This window comes from Chiloscyllium plagiosum, unplaced genomic scaffold (assembly GCF_037043375.1).
Source record: "Chiloscyllium plagiosum isolate Xiang-an unplaced genomic scaffold, Cpla_swu_hap1 HiC_scaffold_45, whole genome shotgun sequence".
In the NCBI taxonomy this organism is placed as follows: domain Eukaryota; kingdom Metazoa; phylum Chordata; class Chondrichthyes; order Orectolobiformes; family Hemiscylliidae; genus Chiloscyllium; species Chiloscyllium plagiosum.
The window spans coordinates 79,617,583-79,637,303 of NW_028270183.1; the positions used below are offsets into that span (position 1 = coordinate 79,617,583).

The 19,721-nt window shown below is 42.8% G+C and overlaps 1 pseudogene; it reads left to right on the plus strand.

Moving 5' to 3' along the window:
* Positions 1-260: 260 nt before the first annotated feature.
* Positions 261-19,721, plus strand: part of LOC148136767 (Ig heavy chain V region pseudogene) — a 36,829-nt pseudogene continuing 17,368 nt past the window's right edge.

The following is a 19,721-nucleotide window of genomic DNA, read 5'->3' on the forward strand; positions in this document are numbered from 1 at the left end:
GTGTGGAAGTGCAGCGAAAGCTCTGATGGATGTGGAAGGCTGCTTTGGGGCATTTGGGAAGTGAGAGTTGGGTTTGGGGGCAAAGGTTTTGCAATTTCTGTGGTGAGAGAGGGAAGTGCCAGGAGGTGAGGGTGGATTGGTGGGACGTGGGGTGTGGACCTGACAAGGGAGTGGCGGAGGGAATGGTGTTTACGGAGAGCAGATAAGGGTGTGGAGGGAAATACACCTCTGGTGCTGGGGTCCATTTGTAGGTGGCGGAAATGGCGGAGGATGATGAAATGTATCCGAAGGTTGGTGGGGTGGAAGGTGAAGATCAGGGGGATTCTGTCCTTGTTTAGCTGTGGGAGCCGGTGGGTTTGTAGAAGATGCCAGTTTTGGGTCCGAAACTGTTGATGGAGATGGAGAGGCCCAGGAAGGGGAGGGAAGGTGGTATCCGAGATTAATGTGTAGCTGCGGAGCTGGTGTATGGGAGAAAGATTCACATTTTAGATGATTGGAAGCTCTTCTTGGGTAGGATGACCCATATAAGAGGGATGAATTGCACCTGAATTGAAAAGGGACTAATATACTGGCAGGGAGATTGCTGCAAATGCTTGGGAGGAATTAAATTAATAAGGTGGGCAGGGGGGTGGGACCCAGAGCGATAGTGAGGAAAGAGATCAATCTGACTCTGGTACAGTTGGGAAAAGGAGCAAGTCAAACAGTCAGGGCAGGCAGGAACGAAGCAGAGAACAACGGAGGACTGATAAATCAAACTGCATTTTCATCAATGCAAGAGACCTAGCACGGAAGGCAGATGAACTCAGGGCATGGTTAGGAACGTGGGTCTGGGATATCAGAGCAATTGCAGAAATGTCGCTCAAGGATGGGTAGGACTGGCAGCTTCATGTTCCAAGATACAAATACTACAGGAAGGATAGGAAGGGAGGCAGGAGAGGAGGAGGAGTGTCATTTTTGATAAGGGATAACATTATGACTGTAATTAGGGAGGATATTCCTGGGAATACATCCGGGAAGTCATTTGGGTGGAAGTGAGAAATAAGAAAGGGACTATTACCAATTTGAGATTGTACTATAGAGCTCCACATAATCAGTGGGGAATTGAGTAACAAATTTGTAAGGAGATCTCAGTTATCTATAAGAATAATAAGGTGTTATGGTAGGGAATTTTAACATTCTAAATGTAGACTGGAACTGGAATAGTGCGAATGGTTTAGATTAGATTAGATAAGGTTAGATTAGATTAGATTAGATTACTTACACTGTGGAATACAGGACCTTTGGCCCAACAGGTCCACACTGATCCTCCGAAGAGCAACCCACCCAGACCCATTCCCTTACGTTTACCCCTTCACCTAACACTACAGGTAATTTAGCGTGGCCAATTCACCTAACCTGCACATCTTTGGACTGTGGGAGGAAACCGGAGCACCGGAGGAGAGGAATTTGTTAAGTGTGTACAAGAAGATTTTCTGATTCAGTATGTACCTACCAGAAAAGGTGCAAAGCTTGGGAAATAAGGCAGGGCAGGTGTCAGTGGGGGAGCACTTTGGTGCCAGAGACCATAATTATATTAGTTTTAAAATAGGACTGGCAAAGGATAGACAGGATCTAACTGTTAAAGTTCTAAATTGGATAAAGGACAATTTTGGCAGTATGAGGCAAGAACTTTGAAAATGTGATTATATGCGGATTTTTGCAGGTAAAGGGATGGTTGGAAAATGAGTAGGCTTCAAAAATGAGATTATGAGACAGTATGTTCCTATTGGGGTGCAAGGCAAGGCTGGTAGGTGTGGGGAATGCTGGATGACTCGAGAAATTAAAGGTTTGCTCAAGAAAGAGAAGGAAGCATACGTCAGGTATAGACAGTAGAGATTGAGTGAATTCTTCAAGTATAAGGGCAGTAGGAGTATACTTAAGAGTGAATTCAGGAGGGCAAAAAGGGGGCATGAGATAGATTTTGCAAATGGGGTTAAGGAGAATCCAAGATGATTCTACAAAAAAAAAGCATTTAGGACAAAAGGGTAACTAGGGAGAGAATAGGGCCCTTCAAAGATCAGCAAGGCAGCCTATGTGACAAACTGCAAGAGATGGGATGGGGATATTAAAGGAGTATTTGCGTCAGTGTTTACTGTGCAGAAGGGCATGGAAGAAATAGAGTGTGGGGAAATAGATAGTGACATCTTGAAAAATGTCCATATTACAGAAGAGAAGGTGCTGGATGTCTTAAAAGACATAAATGTGGGTAAATCCCCAGGACATGATCAGGTGTACGCTTGAACTCTGTGAGAAGCTAGGGAAGTGATTGCTGGACCCATTGCTAAGATATTTTTATCATCGATAATCACGATGAGGTGCTGGAAGGCAGCAGGTTGACTAACATGATGCCACTATTTAGGAAAGGTGGTATGGAAAGCCAGGGTGCTATAGCCCAGTGAGCCTGTTATCAGTGGGGGCGGGGGGGGAGGTGCATTTCAGTTGAAGGGAATCCTGAGGGACAGGATTTACATGTATTTGGAAAGGCAAGGACTGATTAGGGATAGTCAATATGGCTTTGTGCATGGGAAATCAAGTCTCTCAAACTTGATTGAGTTTTTTGAATAAGGAGCAAAGAGATTTGATGAGAGCAGAGCAGGAGGCGTGATTTATATGAACCTCAGTAAGGCTTTCGACAAGGTTCCCCATGGGAGACTGGCTAGCAAGGTTAGATCTCATAGAATACAGGGAGAACTAGAAACTTAGATACAGAACTGGCTTGAAGGTAGAAGACAGAGGATGGTGGTGGATGTTTGATTTTCAGCCTGGAGGCCTGTGACCTGTGATGTGCCACAAGGATCAGTGCTGGATCCACTGCTTTTCATCATTACATTTAAGATTTGGATGTGAACATAGAAGGTATATGTAGTAAGTTTGCAGATGACACCAACATTGTTGGTGTAATGGACAGCGAAGAAGGTTACCTCAAAGTATAACAGGATCTTGATCAGATGGGCCAATGGGCCAAAGGTTCGTGGATGGAGTTTAATTTCGATAAATGCAAGGTGCTGCATTTTGGAAAGGCAAATCAGAGCTGGGCTTACACACTTCATGGTAATTTCCTGGGGAGTGTTGTTGATCAAAGAAACCTTGGAGTTCATAGCTCCGTGGAAGTGTAGTCCCAGGAAGACAGCATAGTGAAGAAGGCATTGAGTATGCTTCCCTTTGTTGGTCAGAGCATTGAGTATTGGAGTTCGGAGGTCATGTTGCAGCTATACAGGGCAATGTTTAGGCCACTGTTAGAATATTGCGTGCAATTTCCCTCGTAAAGGAAGGATGCTGTGAAACTTGAAAGGTTTCAGAAAAGATATACAAGGATGTTGCCAGGGTTGGACGATTTGAGCGACAAGGAAAGGCTGAAGAAGCTGCCGCTGTTTTCCCTGGAGCGTCGGTGGCTGAGAGGTGACCTTACAGAGGTTTGTAAAATCATTGAGGCATGGATAGGATAAATAAGGTTTTCTTTGTCTAAAGGCAAATGTGACATTGATGTTCCAGGTGTGATGCAACTGGTTAAACCACTCTGCAAAAAGCCCCACAGAATTCACTTAAGCACTACGGTTGAAACACAAACAAAAGAAAGTGGCATTAAGAATAACTAAACGATCGGAAAACATAACCTACTACCTGATACAGTAACTTACTAATTTCCTGTTCCAATGTTGTAACATCTCATAAACACACCCCTTTGCAAAAACGTAAATTCAAACTCATATTCGAACAGGCAGGAGAGAACAACATTCAGAGAAATGCCCGAGTGCTCAGTTAGGAATCATTTACTGAAGCTTGCAACCTTCTGATACTCAAAACATCTTGGGAATGCTACAGCTAGACCAAAACTGGAAGAACCTGAACTGGCCACTCCTTTTCCATTGTTAAACTTTTTTAAAGAAAAAGCTACAAACACTCTGGACTTTTTGGCACCTCTGCCCTTACAATCTCTCGTCAAAAAAACACAGGACAAAATAACATATTTAAGATAACAGCATCCTCACATCACCACACTCCCACTCCCCCTGCCCCGACACACACACACACAAACAGTCTTTCGCTATCTCTCTCACACACACACACGCAGATGCATGGTCTCTCTCTCTCTCTGTCTCTCTGACTCAATCTCTTACACACACACGCTCAGTCACAGTGTTTTTCTCTCTCTCTTACACACACAGAGACACACACACTCAGGTATGGTCTTTCTCTCTCTCTCTCTCCCTCTCTCTCTCTCTCTCTCACACACACTGAACTATTATCTTTTATTTATCTTATGGGGTGTGGGTGTCGCTGGCTTGCCAGCATTTTATGCATGTCCTTAGTTGCCCTTGAGAAGGTGGGGGTGAGCTGACTTCTTGAACTGCTGTGGGTTAACCCCCAATGTAATTAGGGAGGGAATTCCAGGACTTTGACCCAGTGACAGTGATGGAACGGCGTTATATTTTCAAGTCAGGATGATGCATGACTTGGAGGGGAACTGAAGATAGTGGAGTTCCCACACATCTGCTGCCCTTGTTCTTCTAGATGGAAGTGGTTGTGGTTTTGGAAGGTGCTGTTTGAGGATCCTCAGTGAATTTCTGCAGTGAATCTTGTAGATAGTAGCAGCAGCAGTCAGTACTGAGCATGTGTGGTGGAGGGAGTGGACACTTGTGGATGTGGTGCCAATCAAGTGGGCTGCTTTTCCTGGATGGTGCCAAACGTCTTGAGTCTTGATGGGGCTGCACCCATCCAGGCAAATTGAGAGAATTCCATCACACTTCCAACTTGTACATTGTAGATGGTGGACAGGCTGCAGTATTCCTTGCTGCAGTATTCCTAGCTTCTGTCCTGCTGTTGTAGCTACTGTGTTTCTGGCAAGTGCAGTTGAGTTTCTGGTCAATGATAACCCCGCAGGATGTTGAGCAGCTTATTGCTGAGCAAGTGCAGCTTTATATCACTGTTCATGACACTTTCCATCACTTTACTGATGATTGAGAAATAGTCTGATGGGGCGTTTATTGGCTGGAATTTGTCCTTTTTTATGTACAGGACATCCTGGGCAATTTTCCACATTGTTGGTTTGGTACCAGTATTGTAATTGTACTGCAATATTAATAAGAGACAAAGATGATTTCATTTTAAAAACCTTAGTCTTAATCTATTATTACGTGACAATGTACACACATTGCATCAACTGTAACCATGCAAGTATTCACTACAGCATTCTGTTTCTGTCCATTTACTCCTGCCACCAAATCCTCCATCTTACATTATCCAAGTTGTGACAAGACTTCCGCATATACATTTTCTCATCCTGCCACGTGTAACATTTTCAAATTGAATGGCTGCAGTGACAAGCTCCATGTAAACCATCTGGAAGTGCAGCCCTTACATTTCTCCAAAAGCTTTAATGGGTTATGATCAGTACAGACAATTGACCAAACAGCACCTTCCATTACTGACAATACAAATGTTGAAATGTTGGAACACCAAGCTCAAGGTCTCCTTCTCAATCGTGGAATATTTATTTCTATCTTCTCATTGTCATCTTGTAAGAATACAGCACCAACACTCATATCACTCACATCAGTAGCCATCTTGAGTAGCTTTGTGCAATTCGGCGTAGCTAACACTGGGGCAATGGTTAACACAGCTTTCAGGTTGGCACATGCCTTCGCAATGGTTAACACAGCTTTCAGGTTGGCACATGCCTTCTGACATTCTACTGTCCACTGAAATTTCCTGCACTTCTTCAATTAGTCAATCAGTGGAGCAACCACGCTATTACAATTTGGTACAAACTTCTGGTAAACCTTTTCACTCCCAGAAGTCATAGTCCTGCTGTCGTTGTCAATGGCATGGTCGGGGCCATCTGCCTATGCCTGACAACATGACCGAGGAACATGACTCGGACTTTGGCGAATTCACACATAAGACCTTCCTGAAGTAGGGCTTATGGCCGAAACGTCGATTCTCCTGTTCTTTGGATGCTGCCTGACCTGCTGCGCTTTTCCAGCAACACATTTTCAGCTCTGATCTCCAGCATCTGCAGCCCTCACTTTCTCTCGAATTCACACTTAGCCAGGTTTATCACCAGCCTGCCTCCCAAAGTCAATTGAATACTTCCAATAAATGCTGCAAATGTTCCTTCCGTGTGTGACTAAAAGATCACAAGGTTGTCGATGTACACCGTACAATTGAATAACCCAGAAATTACTTTATTAGTTAGCCTTTCAAATGTGGCTGGCGCATTTTCCAAATCAAATTGCATGACTTAAATGAATTGGATGCGAGCATAAGAGGTACAGTTAATAAGTTTGCAGATGACACCAAAATTTTAGGTGTCGTGGACAGCGAAGAGGGTTACATCAGATTACAACAGGATCTTGACCAGATGGGCCAATAGGCTGAGAAGTGGCAGATGGAGTTTAATTCGGATAAATGTGAGGTGCTGCATTTTGGGAAAGCAAATCCTAGCAGGACTTGGACACTAAATGATAAGGTCCGAGGGAGTGTTACTGAACAAAGAAACCTTGGAGTGAAGGATCATAGCTCCTTGAAAATGGAGTTGCAGGTAGGTAGGACAGTGAAGGTGGTGTTTGGTATGCTTTCCTTTATTGGTCAGAGTATTGAGTACAGAGTTGGGAGGTCATGTTGCAGCTGTACAGGACAACGGTTAGGCCACTGTTGGAATATTGTGTGCAATTCTGTTCTCCTTCCTATTGGAAAGATGTTGTGAACCTAGAAAATGTTCAGAAAAGATTTACAAGGATGTTGCCAGGGTTGGAGGATTTGAGCTATGGAGAGAGGCTGAATAGGCTGGGGCTGTTTTCCCTGGAGCGTCGGAGACTGAGGGGTGACCTTATAGAGGTTTACAAAATTATGAGGGGCATTGATAGGATAAATAGACCAAGTATTTTCCCTGGGGTTAGGGAGTCCAGAACTAGAGGGCATAGGTATTGGGTGAGAGAGGAAAGATATTAAAGAGACCTAAGGGGCAACGTTTTCACACAGAGGGTGGTACGTGTATGGAATGAGCTGCCAGAGGAAGTGGTGGAGGCTGGTACAATTGCAACATTTAAAAGGCATCTGGATTGGTATATGAATAGGAAGGGTTTAGAGGGATATGGGACGGGCGATGGCAGCTGGGACCAGTTTGGGTTGGGATATCTGGTCGGCATGGACGGAATGGACGGAAGGGTCAGTTTCCATGCTGTACATCTCTATGACTCTATGACTTTAAGTTGGTAATGTCCATTCATTGTTACAAAAGTCAAAATTGTCGTCACTCCTTCGGATAAAGGTACCTGCCAGTATCCTCTGAGCAAGTCCAAATTACAAATATAAGTTGCTTGTTCGACCTTTTCAATACAGTTTTCTCAATGTCGAATTGGATATGAATCAGACGCTGCAAGTGCATTAACGTTGCAATAGGCTGCACGCAATCATCTGGTTGTGGCACCATTACTATGACTGAGCTCCAATTACTGCAACTCCCTTTCATGCTGTTCTTTTGCAACATGCGTTCAAGTTGTCTATGAATCTATACCAACTTTCTTTGGTGTAGATCTATAAGGATATTGCTTAATTGGAACAACATTTCCTATATCTATATCATGCATAATTAAATTAGTATTTCCCAGCTTATTCCCACATATCTCACTATGCAATAGTAATAACACTTTCAGGTCACTTTGATTTCTGGTGGAAGGTACCTCAATATTTTATACCAAATTTTGGGAACATCCTCATTGTCCATTTTAATTTGAGGAAAGTCCAATACAGAAACCTGTGAACTCACTTCGTCACGCGTGTTGTATCCAGTAACACATTATCTTTTTACTTTCCATCTCGATTGTTATGGAACAGACCAAACCCCTTAAAGCATTTCAAAAAGTTAGCCCAGACCCTAACTTTGCTAGTTGTTTTGAGAAGGTGTACAGTGGATATTCAAGGAGAGAATCAGCTGGTTAAGCCACCTCATTGTAATCCAAACAGGATTTATTTAGAAGATTACTGAATGAAACACAATGAACAGAAACAGAACACCGAATAACTTATCCTATCCTAAAACCTAACAGTGTATCTGTTCCAAGATACTTGCAACATCCCCACAAACACCCCTTGGCACACAAGGTCATATCAAACACAAGTTATCACAGGACAGACACCTGAGAGAGGTTACCAGCCTGGACCTGCTTCTTTGGGTCCAGTAGTCTTTCTTCACACGACTGCTAAAAAAAAACTAAACCAGAGATAAGCTGAGCTGGGAGAACTGGCCGCTCCCCTTTCAATATACAAGTGTTTGTTTTCTAACCTTGAAAGTATTCTGCCTGAGGCAGTATCTGTTAGCTATTGTCAAATTGGCCCTGAAACCCTTCCAAACTCAGACTTTTCCGAACCTGTGTTTTTATGACCTCCAGAAGAAAAAAGACCGAATGACAACCTAACCTTGTTAAAGTAACAGCTTTGTCACACTATCAAATTATAATTTGAGCATATTCACATGACACACTGAGATTGCTTTCTATCAGCAGTCCTATCAAGTAATTCGCCTCACTCAATTTTATTTCACTTTGATAAGTTCCACTAAATCTTGCTTTTATAGGTTCAACTGGAAGTAACACTAACATTTTATCCATGTTCAAAAAATTGAAAATTTTCAATCTATTGTCTGCTTCCTGCTTCATCACGTGCTGTGCTACTTTTAAATGCCATCTAGCCAACTCCCGATCAATTTAATCATTCTCTAAAATTTGATACACAGTTCAACTATGTGGTAGCTGAACTCTAACTCACTAATTTCTCCTTATTTAATTTCAGTGGTCCTCTCAGCTCATGCCCCAACACTCATTCAAATGGACTGAATGAGGCAGATTCATTTAGAACATAGAACATAGAGCATAGAACAATACAGCACAGAACAGACCCTTCGGCCTACGATGTTGTGCCGAACATTTGTCCTAGCTTAAGCACCCATCTATGTACCTATCCAATTGCCGCTTAAAGGTCACCAAAGATTCTGACTCTACCACTCCCACAGGCAGTGCATTCCATGCCCCCACCACTCTCTGGGTAAAATACCCACCCCTGAAGTCTCCCCTATACCTTCACCCTTCACCTTAAATTTATGTCCCCTTGTAACACGCTGTTGTACCCGGGGCAGAGTACAGCGGAGGCTGGGACATCCCTATTGGCAAGATGTGCAAATGGAATTCCTTTATTCAGTTGGTTGGATTATCTTGAATACAAGCCCTCAATATGGTCTTCTCTAAATTTGCTAATGGTCTTTGAAGTTTGATGCCACCTTTCTAACACTCCCCGCCATAAATTTGATGTAAAACTTGATCCTTGATCTGGTTGTATCTCTGTGGGTAGTCTTTATTGAGTTAAACACTGGAGTAACTCTTCTACAATCTTCGAGCAGTGGTATTGCACAAATTGAATAGCCTCTGCAAATCTAATGCGCTCATCTATTATTGTTAACAAATACTGATTCCCACTTTTTGTTTTATGTAGGGGACCTACTGAATCAGTTAAGACCCTTGTAAGACCATAAGACCATAATACATAGGTGCGGAAATAAGGCCATTCGACCCATCGAGTCCACTCCGCCATTCAATCATGGCTGATGGGCATTTCAACTCAACTTACCCGCAATCTCCCCGTAGCCCGTAATTCCCTGTGATATCAAGAATTTGTCAGTCTCTGCCTTGAAGACATTTAGCGTCCCGGCCTCCACTGCACTCTGAGGCAATGAATTCCAAAGGCCCACCACTCACTGGCTGAAGAAATGTCGCCGTATTTCAGTTCTGAATTTACCGCCTCTAATTCTAAGGCTGTGTCCACGGGTCCTAGTCTCCTCACCTAACAGAAACAATTTCCTTCCGTCCAGCCTGTCCAAGTCATGTATTATCTTGTAAGTTTTTATTAGATCTCACCTTAATCTTCTAAACTCCAATGAATACAATCCCAGGATCCTCAGCCGTTCCTCGTATGTTAGACCTACCATTCCAGGAATCATCCGTGTGAATCTCCGCTGTACACGCTCCAGTGCCAGTATGTCCTTTCTGAGGTGTGGGGACCAAACCTTTCCACAGTACTCCAAATGGGGCCTAACCAGAGCTTTATAAAGTCTCAGTAGCACAACAGTGCTTTTATATTCCAACCCTCTTGACATAAATGACAACATTGTATTCACGTTCTTGATCACGGACTCAACCTGCATGTTTACCTTTAGAGAATCCTCAACTAGCACTCCCAGACCCTTTTGTACTTTGGCTTTATGAATTTTCTCACCGTTTAGAAAGTAGTCCATGCTTGTATTCTTTTTTCCAAAATGCAAGACCTCATATTTGCTCACATTGAATTCCTTCAGCCATTTCCTGGACCACTCTTCCAAACTGTCTAGATGCTTCCGCAGCCTCCCCACTTCCTCAGTACTACCTGCCTGTCCACCTAACTTTGTATCATCGGCAAACTTCGCTAGAATGCCCTCGGTCCCTTCATCCAGATCATTAATATATAACGTGAATAGCTGCGGCCCCAATACTGAACCCTGCGGGACACCGCTTGTCACTGGCTGCCATTCCGAAAAAGAGCCTTTTATCCCATCTTTCTGCCTTCTGTCAGGCAGCCAATCCTCAATCCATACCAGTAGCTCACCTCGAACACCATGGGCCCTCACCTTGCTCAGCAGCCTCCCGTGTGGCACCTTATCAAAGGCCTTTTCGAAGTCTAGGTAGACGACATCCACTGGGTTTCCCTGGTCTAACCTACTTGTCATCTCTTCAAAGAATTGTAAAAGGTTCCTCAAATGCAGGGATGGGTATTAAGGTGCTGGTTTTATTCCTGCCTGAGGTTTTCCAGGTATGACATGTATGACATTTCTATTAGCTTTAACTTTAAACTCCATCTAAATGCAGTCTAGGCCAGTAAAAATGTTCTTGTATTTTGGTGAGTTTTATCACTTCCACAATGACCTACACGTAGCCCAGGTGCTACATGCCACACCTCCTTTCTATAAGCTCTTGGTAATGAATTTCTGCCACTTTCGCATCTGTCTGAATATGTGATCGTCTCCATGTCCTCATCAAGACATCATATTTAGGTTAGTAACATTTGGGAATGCTTTCAGATTCTACTTCTGTGTATGCTTTTCAATATATTGCTTCCGTGTTTCATCTTTCCGTTGTAGCTCAGGTAATTTCTCTGAACGGAAAATATCCATTTGTTCGTCATCTGTTCTTGTTTTGTCTCAGCCATTCAATCAAATCTGGTCTCTGATCATTCTGCTTGAATTTGCTTATCTGTACTCTTTGTTTTCTTCTCCTGTGTCAACTGGTGGCGTTGTGACTTTGTTATCAGTCTGTTAATGTTCTCCAATTTGTTTCATAATGCACATAACAATGGTGTTCATTGTATTTTATTTAGAGCATAAGATAATCCATCCACAAGAATGTTGTATTATGGCGTTCAATTAGAGTGACAACTAACCTTTCACTGGCCAATTCTAACAGCAGATGGAAATGTGTTGCTGGAAAAGCGCAGCAGGTCAGGCAGCATCTAGGGAACAGGAGAATCGACGTTTCGGGCATTAGCCCTTCTTCAGGAAAGAAGGGCTTACTGAAGAAGGGCTAATGCCCTTCCTGAAGAAGGGCTAATGCCCGAAACGTCGATTCTCCTGTTCCCTAGATGCTGCCTGTCCTGCTGCGCTTTTCCAGCAACACATTTCCATCTCTGATCTCCAGCATCTGCAGACCTCACTTTCTCCTCAATTCTAACAGCAGACCTTGTCCCTACAATAGTCTCCACTTATGACTGAAAAGTCAATGTTTCTGGCAGGACTCTCCATGAAAAGCTTATGCCCCAAACGTTGGCTCTTCTCCTTGAATATACTGTCTGACCCGCTGTGCTTTTTCAGCGCCACGCTTTTTGACTCTGAGCTGCAGTCCTTTCTTACTCCCTTTCCCTTGGTTGTCTGGTCTGGAATAATCTGAGAGGTACGGATGCCCTTGCAAGGAGTTTTGTGGTCCTGGAACATGCAGAGGGAAGAGTGAAAAGGCTGTTGTATAGAGAAATGCAGAGTTTCTTGGGTTGAATTGAGATGTGGGTGAGGGTATCCCAGTTAGAATGCTGAGGTTTGGAGGTGACATGACAACTTCTTGAATTCTGTGTCCTCTCAAATGGAGAGTCCCTAAATCATCCAACAAGTGTGTCTTGGGCATGTTGACAGAATAGAAACATGTGACTTGTGAATTTATTTCCCGCATGGTGAGATTCCTACAGCCAGGCAGCTAGTGATGGACCAAAGGGTCCGCTTCAGGAATGCTGAAGCATGGTATGACAGCCCTGAAAATCGACTAGACATTGTGAGAGTCCCTATTGGCTGAGAGAAATGAATGGGAAGATTTCCATTGGTTTGACATGAGTTATAAGGGTGACCTTAGACGCTAAAACTAAAGACAATAACTCATAATGACACTGTAATTGTTAGTGAGAAATTGGCGATGGAAGTGTCTCTTATGAATCAGTCTTTTCATCAAGCAGCAAAGTTACATTGCCTGGAGGCACACAATCTGCAATACATCAGAGCACCTTACAGCAACTGGAGCATGCTGGTGGCCTCTGGCAAAGAAAGTAGTTTCAAGGAAATATGATGTGCTTCACATGGCTACAGACACAGAAATGTACATGCACACATACTCACGCGTACACACAGATACCACACGCACAGACATATACCCATACAGAGACACAAGCAGACACAGATATGCACACACCCCCACACAGAGACACACGCACTTACAATCACACAGAGACAGACACATACTACACAGATACACGCACACGGACACATGCGCACACAGGCACACACCACCACACAGACACACACACAGAATTGCAGACACACATACAATCACAGAACAAAATGACATATTGTGTTAAGAATGAGCAAAGCTGCACTTCAATCATCAGATCTTGACACTTGGGAGGCGATGTGTCATTGAAATTCGAGAGGTTATGTCTCCATATTACTTTTCCGGTGGGAGGATGAGTGATATTTTGAGTTAAATGGGGAAGCACTAATACTGTCCATGGTTTTCTCAGGGCAATAACCTCTTAAAAATAGAAGATGGGAGCAGGAGGAAGCCATTCAGCTCTTTGAGCCTGCTCTGCCATTATCATGATCATGACTCATCGTCCAACTCAACAACCTCATCCTGTTTACTCCCCTTTGAACCCATTTGTCTTAAATGCTATATTGAGCCGCATCTTCAATACATTCAATGTCTTGGCATCCACTAATTCCTGTGACAATGAATTCCACAGGCTCATCAGTCTTTGGGTGAAGAAATGTCTCCCTCATCTCTCTCCTAAATGATCCACCCCAAATCTTCAGTCTGTGTCCCCTGATTCTCGACACACCCACCATCAGGAGCATCCTCCCTGTATCTACCCTGTCTCGTCCTGTTAGAATGAGATCCCCTCCCATTCGTTTAAATTCCAGCGAATACAATCCTAAGCTGGACAATCTATCATCGTATGTTATTTCCAAGCAAGAACACCCTTCCTCAGAAAATGAGACCAAAACTGCACACAGTGTTTGAGGTATGGCCTCACCAAGGCTCTGTATAACTGTAACAACACATCCCTGCTCCTGTGCTTGAAACATCTCACAATGAAGGCCAATATAGCATTTGCCTTCATGACTGCCTGCTGCACCCGTATGTTTACCTTCAGCGACTGGTGCACAAGGACATATAGGCCGTGCAGCACACTCTCCTCACCCAATTTACAGCCAGACAGGTAGTAATCCACCAGTTTGCTTTTGTTTCCAAAGTGAATAACCTGACATTTATCCAAAATAACTGCATCTGCCATTGATTTGCCCACTCACCAAATCTGTCCAGACCATGCCATAGGACCTCTGCATCCTCGTCACAGTTCACCCTCCTATCCAACTTGGTATCATCTGCAAACCTTGAGATATTACATTTTATTCCTTCATTCAAATCATTAAAATAACTGCTAATAGCTGGGGTCCCTGTGGCACCCCACGAGCTACTGGCTGCCAATTTGAAACAGACCCTTAAGCCCTACTCGGTTTCCTCTCTACCCATCTGTTTTCTATCTATCTCAGTACACCTACCCCAATCCCATGCACATTAATACTGTACAGTGATGTCTTAAGTGGGACATTATCAAACACTTTCTTAAAGCCCAAATATACCATATTGACCAGTGCCCCTTTGTCGATTCTGATAGTTACAGCTTCACAGAATTCCAGTAGATTTGACAAGCATGATTTCCCCTCCATAAATCCATGCTGACTCTCTTTGATCTTGCCACGGCTTTCTCAATGCTCTGCCATAAGGTACTTGATAAAGGATTTGAGAATTTTCCCCACTACTGATCTGAAGCTCATTGGTCTATAATTCCCTGGTTTCTCTGTACCTCTCTTTCTGAGTATTGGAGTGGCAATAGCTGCCATCCAATCTGCAGGGACTGTACCAAACATTAATGAATCCTGACAACCAAAGCATCCACTATTTCTAGAACCACTTCCTTAAGTGCTCTGGGATGCAGATTTATCAGGCCCTGAGGATTTATCGGGTTCAATCCCCTCAATTTCCCAGCAGCATTTCTCTATTAATATTGACCTCCCTCAGTTATTCCCTCTCACTAAATCTTGCGTTCTCTAGGATTTCTGGTACTTGATTTGTATCTTCGAGTCAGAGGGTCCCAAAGCACAGAGAGAGGTCGTTTAGCCCAAACTGGTCCATACTGACCAAAATGTCCACCCATGCTAACCCCATTTCCCTGCATTTGGTCCACATCCTTCTAACCCTTTCCTATCTATGTATTTGTCAAAATGCCGTTAAATGTTGTTAACGTACCCACCTCAACCACTTCCGCTGGCAGCTCATTGCCTATGCGTGCCAACCTCTGTGTAATCAAATTGCCCCTCAGGTTCCCTTTTGTACTTTTTCCCTCTAAACTTAAATGAATGCCATCTAATCCTCGATTCCCCAACCCTGGCAAAAAAGACTGAGTGTATGCCTCTCATAATTTTGGACAGTTCTATAAGATCCCCTCTCAGTCTCCTAGACTGCCAAGAAAATACGTTCTAGCTTGTTCAGCCTCTCCTTATAACTCAGACCACTGAGTGTGAGCAACATCCGTATAAATGTCTTCTGCACTCTTTCCAGTTTAATAACTTCCTTCCTCGAGCAAGGTGACCAAGCAGAACATATGCTCCAACTGCAGTCTCTCCAACCTCCTGTACAACTGTCATTTTTTGTGAAGACAGAACTAAAGTATGTATACAATTGCTCAGCTATTTCGTTGTCCTTTGTTATACATTTCCCCATTTTCCATCTGTATTGACCTACATTTGTCTTAATCAATCTCTTTCTCTTCACGTACTGTAGAACCTTGTAGCGTCAGTCTTCATGTACCCTGCAAGCTTACTTTCTTTTGCACTGTTTTCCCCATCTTAATCAATCCCTAGGTCCTTCTTTGCTGAATTCGAAACTGCTCTCAAACATCAGACCTATTATTTTTCTTGGCCAATCTCTATGCTACTTACTTCAATTGGATGCTATCTAATTTCCTTTATAAGCCATGGATTGGCCCTGTTACCCATTTTGCTTTTGTACCAGACAGGAATAAATAGTTGTTGCAGCTCCTCCATGATTTCCTTGAATATTTGACAATGCCTATCTACTGTCACACCTTGAAGCAACTTCCACTAATCTATCAACACCAACTCATGCCTTATATATCTTCATAGTTTCCTTTATTAACATTCAGCACCCTAGTCTCCAAATCAGCTGGCTCACTTTCCATCTTGACAAACCAGTTGTACATGTCATGGTCACTCATCCCCAAGGAGTCACACGCAGCTAGATTGGCAATGATTCCCTTCTCATTACACAGTACCCAGTCTCAGATTGCCTGCTCTCGAGTTAGTTAATCCACAAGTTGGTTATGAAAACCATCCCGTATGTACTTCAGGAATTTCTTAGACATTGTGGTTAATTTTATTTGTCCAATCTAGATGCAGGTTATGATCACCGATGTCTCCATATCACATGCTTGGCTAATTTCCTGTTTAATACTATTCCAACATGACCACTGCAGTCTGGGGGTCTGTGTATGACACCCACTCATGTTTTTTGTCCCTTGGTATTTCACAGCTCCACCCACATAGATTCCACGTTGTTGAAGCTAATGTCCTAAAAAGAGATTAACAAAAATACGTGACCAGGAATTGAGATATTTTTGCTCAAATATTGATCTTGGTTTGCTGCTATTGAGCCTTGTCGACTTTCAATGAGTTGTAAAATCTGGGACCGCCAGCAGAAGGTGATGAGCTAGAACATTTGTGGAATAGCTTTCTCAGTAAATGAACATAGATACATTTTGTTGAGATTTTCACAGTAGATGCAATGACAGTGCTTCTCCAGAAGTTGGAAGTGAGGGCTGATAGTAGATCCTTCAACCAACAACTTCACTCAAAAAAATTAAGGCACACAAAAGATTGACTGAGGCTACTTAGTTTAACATCACTTATTGAAACAAATGGTGGTGTCTTTAAAAAAAAGGATGTTACAGCAGAAAACTGAGAATGGCTTTACAAAATGGAAATCTTGCCTGATAAAAGTATCGGGATTCTTGAAGAAAATGGAGGAAACCGTGATTGTAACATGTTTTGATTTTCTGAAGGTGTTTGATAGCACCCATGCATAAGATTACTGAATTAGATAGGAGCCTTGGCTTTGGAGGTACTGTATTAACATGGAGAAAGAATCTTTGAAATCCCAATCAGAAAAGTTTGATTAAGTGTTTTATTTTACAGGATGTCAATCTGTGGAGTACCACATAAATCTGTTCTGGGGACAATAAAAAATGCAAATTATTTTGATGACTTAGATGAGGAAAGTGAGTATATTGTAGGCAAGTTTGCGAATGACTCAAAAATTGGAGCGGAGACAAGTGGTGAGTATGACACAAAAAGATGTTTGCGGAGGGATACAGATAGAACAAGAGAGTGAACAAGGAGCTTTGCATAATAATGTAATGTGGATTAAATAAATGAGAACAGCCATAAACAGTGAAGTTATGCACGTTAACAGGCAAGATAGAGATTGAATTCAGAAATCTAAAGGGAGTCCGCATCTCCGAACCACAAAACGTTAGCTTTTAATTTCAACTGTCAATAAAGATGGCAAATGTCATGTTGGGGTTTGTTTAAAAACTAATGGAATATTGAGATTAGGAACAGTCAGATAGAGCAGCTAATGTGTGGCTGAGGAGCTGCTGCAGGGGTTAGGATTCCCATTTTTCAATCATTGGGAGATCTTCAGGGATAGAAATGACCTGTATAAGAGGGACCTGAATTGGAAAGGGACCGATATTCTTGTGGGGAAATTTGCTAGCATTATGCTGAAGGTTTTAAATTAGTAAGGGGGATGGTGGGGACCAACAACATAGTGAGAAAAGAGAAATGTTTGAGGTGAGATACGGTGTGCAATTCTAGGGGTCAAGGCCGACAACAGTTTGGCAAGAGCGAGGTAAGACTGCTAAACTGCATTTACTTTGATGCAAGAGGCCTGACATGTGAGACAGATGAACATAGGGCATAGATGGGAATGTAGGACAAGGATATCATTACCATTACAGAAACGTGGCTCAGGGATGAACAGGACTGGGAGCTCAATGTTCCAGGATATAGGTGCTATAGAATGTATAGACAGAGGAGCAAGAGAGGAGATGGAGTGATTTTTTTGGTTAGAAAGAACATTACAGCTGGATGTAGAGAGGATATTTCTTGGAGACTGCCCAGTGAAGTTATATGGATGAAACTTAAAAATAAGAAAGAGGTGATGACCTTGCTGGGATTGTAAAATGGGCCTCCTAATAGTCAGTGGGAAATTTACAAGCGATTATGTCATCTGTAAGATAATGGTAGGGAATTTTAACTTTCCAAACACAGTTTGGAATAGTGTTAAGATCTTGGAATGTGGAGAAATTGGTTAAGTGTGTACAAGAAAAGTTGTTATTCAATATGTGGATGCACCTACGAGACAGTTCGCAATACTTGACCTTCTGTTGGGAACCAAAGCAGAGCAAGTGACTGAGGTGTCCATAGTGGCACGCTTCAGGGAAAGTGATCATAATTCTATTGGTTTAATAATAATGATGAGAAAGGATAGAATTGATTTAAAAATGAAACTTTCAAATTAGAGTGTGGCCAGTTTCGATGTTATTTGACTTTGAGAAGTTGGTTGGAGAAGGTTATTCGCAGGTAAAGGGACGGCTGACAAGTGGGAGGCCTTTAAGAATGAGACAATGAAAGTTCAGTGATGGTATGTTTCTGTTTGTGTGAAGGGCAAGGCATGGGAAAAGCTCAATGATGCGGGAAATTGCAACTCCTGTCCAGAAAATGAAGGGGGCATTTATCAGATATAGACAGCTGGGATTGAGTGAATCCTGAAAAGGGTATAAGGGCAGTCAGAGTATACTTAAACAGGAAATCATGAGGGAAAAAAGGGGGACATAAAATTGCTTTGGCAAATAGAATTAAGGAGAATCGGAAAAGATTCTAAAATTATTTTAAGGTTAAAAGAATAACTAAGGAGAGAATACAGCCCTTAAAGATCAACTTGGCTTTCCATGCATGGAACCACAGGAGATGGCAGAGACACTAAGCAAATATTTTGTATCAATATTTACAGTAGACAGGAGCATGGAAGCAAAGAAACTTGGGAAATAAATAATGTGATCTTAAAATGCGTTCATTTTACAGAAAAGGAGGTGTTGGAGGTCTTAAAGTAGAAAAATGGAAATAAATCCTGGGAACCTGATTAGGTATTTCCCAGAACTTTGTGGGAAGCTAGGAAAGAGATTCCTGGACCCCTTGCTGAGATATTTGTATTGTTGATAATCATAGATGAGATGCCAGAAGACTGGAGAGTGACTAATGTGGCAGCATTATTGAAGAAAGTTGTATGGAAAAGCAAGGGAACCGTAAACTGGCGAGCTTTTCACGCCAGAGATGATGCCAGATTATCTGAGCATTTCCAGCAGTTTCTGCTTTTGTTTCTCATACACAGCATCCACAGTTCTTTCAGTTTTTATTTAGTAGTTAGAGAGCATTACTTTTTGAAATGGAGGCTGTTAGAACATAACAACATCCGAACATAAGAAATACAATCAGGAGTAGGCCATCTTCAGGGCGGCACGGTGGCACAGTGACACAGTGGTTAGCACTGCTGCCTCACAGCGTCAGAGACCTGGGTTCAATTCCAGACTCAGGCGACTGACTGTGTGGTGTTTGCACATTCTCCCGGTGTCTGCGTGGGTTTCCTCCGGGTGCTCCGGTTTCCTCCCACAGTCCAAAGATGTGCAGGTCAGGTGAATTGGCCATGCTAAATTGCCCATAGTGTTAGGTAAGGGGGTATGGATGGGTTGTGCTTCGGTGGGTCGGTGTGGACTTGTTGGGCCGAAGGGCCTGTTTCCACACTGTAAGTAATCTAATCTGACTCCATGAGTCAGCTCTGCCTTTCAATAATATCGTGGATCATCTTTCAATGGACTGAGACTCCACTTACCCTTCATTCCTTTACTGTTCACAAATGCAGAAATGTTGTTTCCCCTTGTGGGAGAGTTTCGGACCAGGGAGTAGAATGTCTAAATTAGAGGTCACA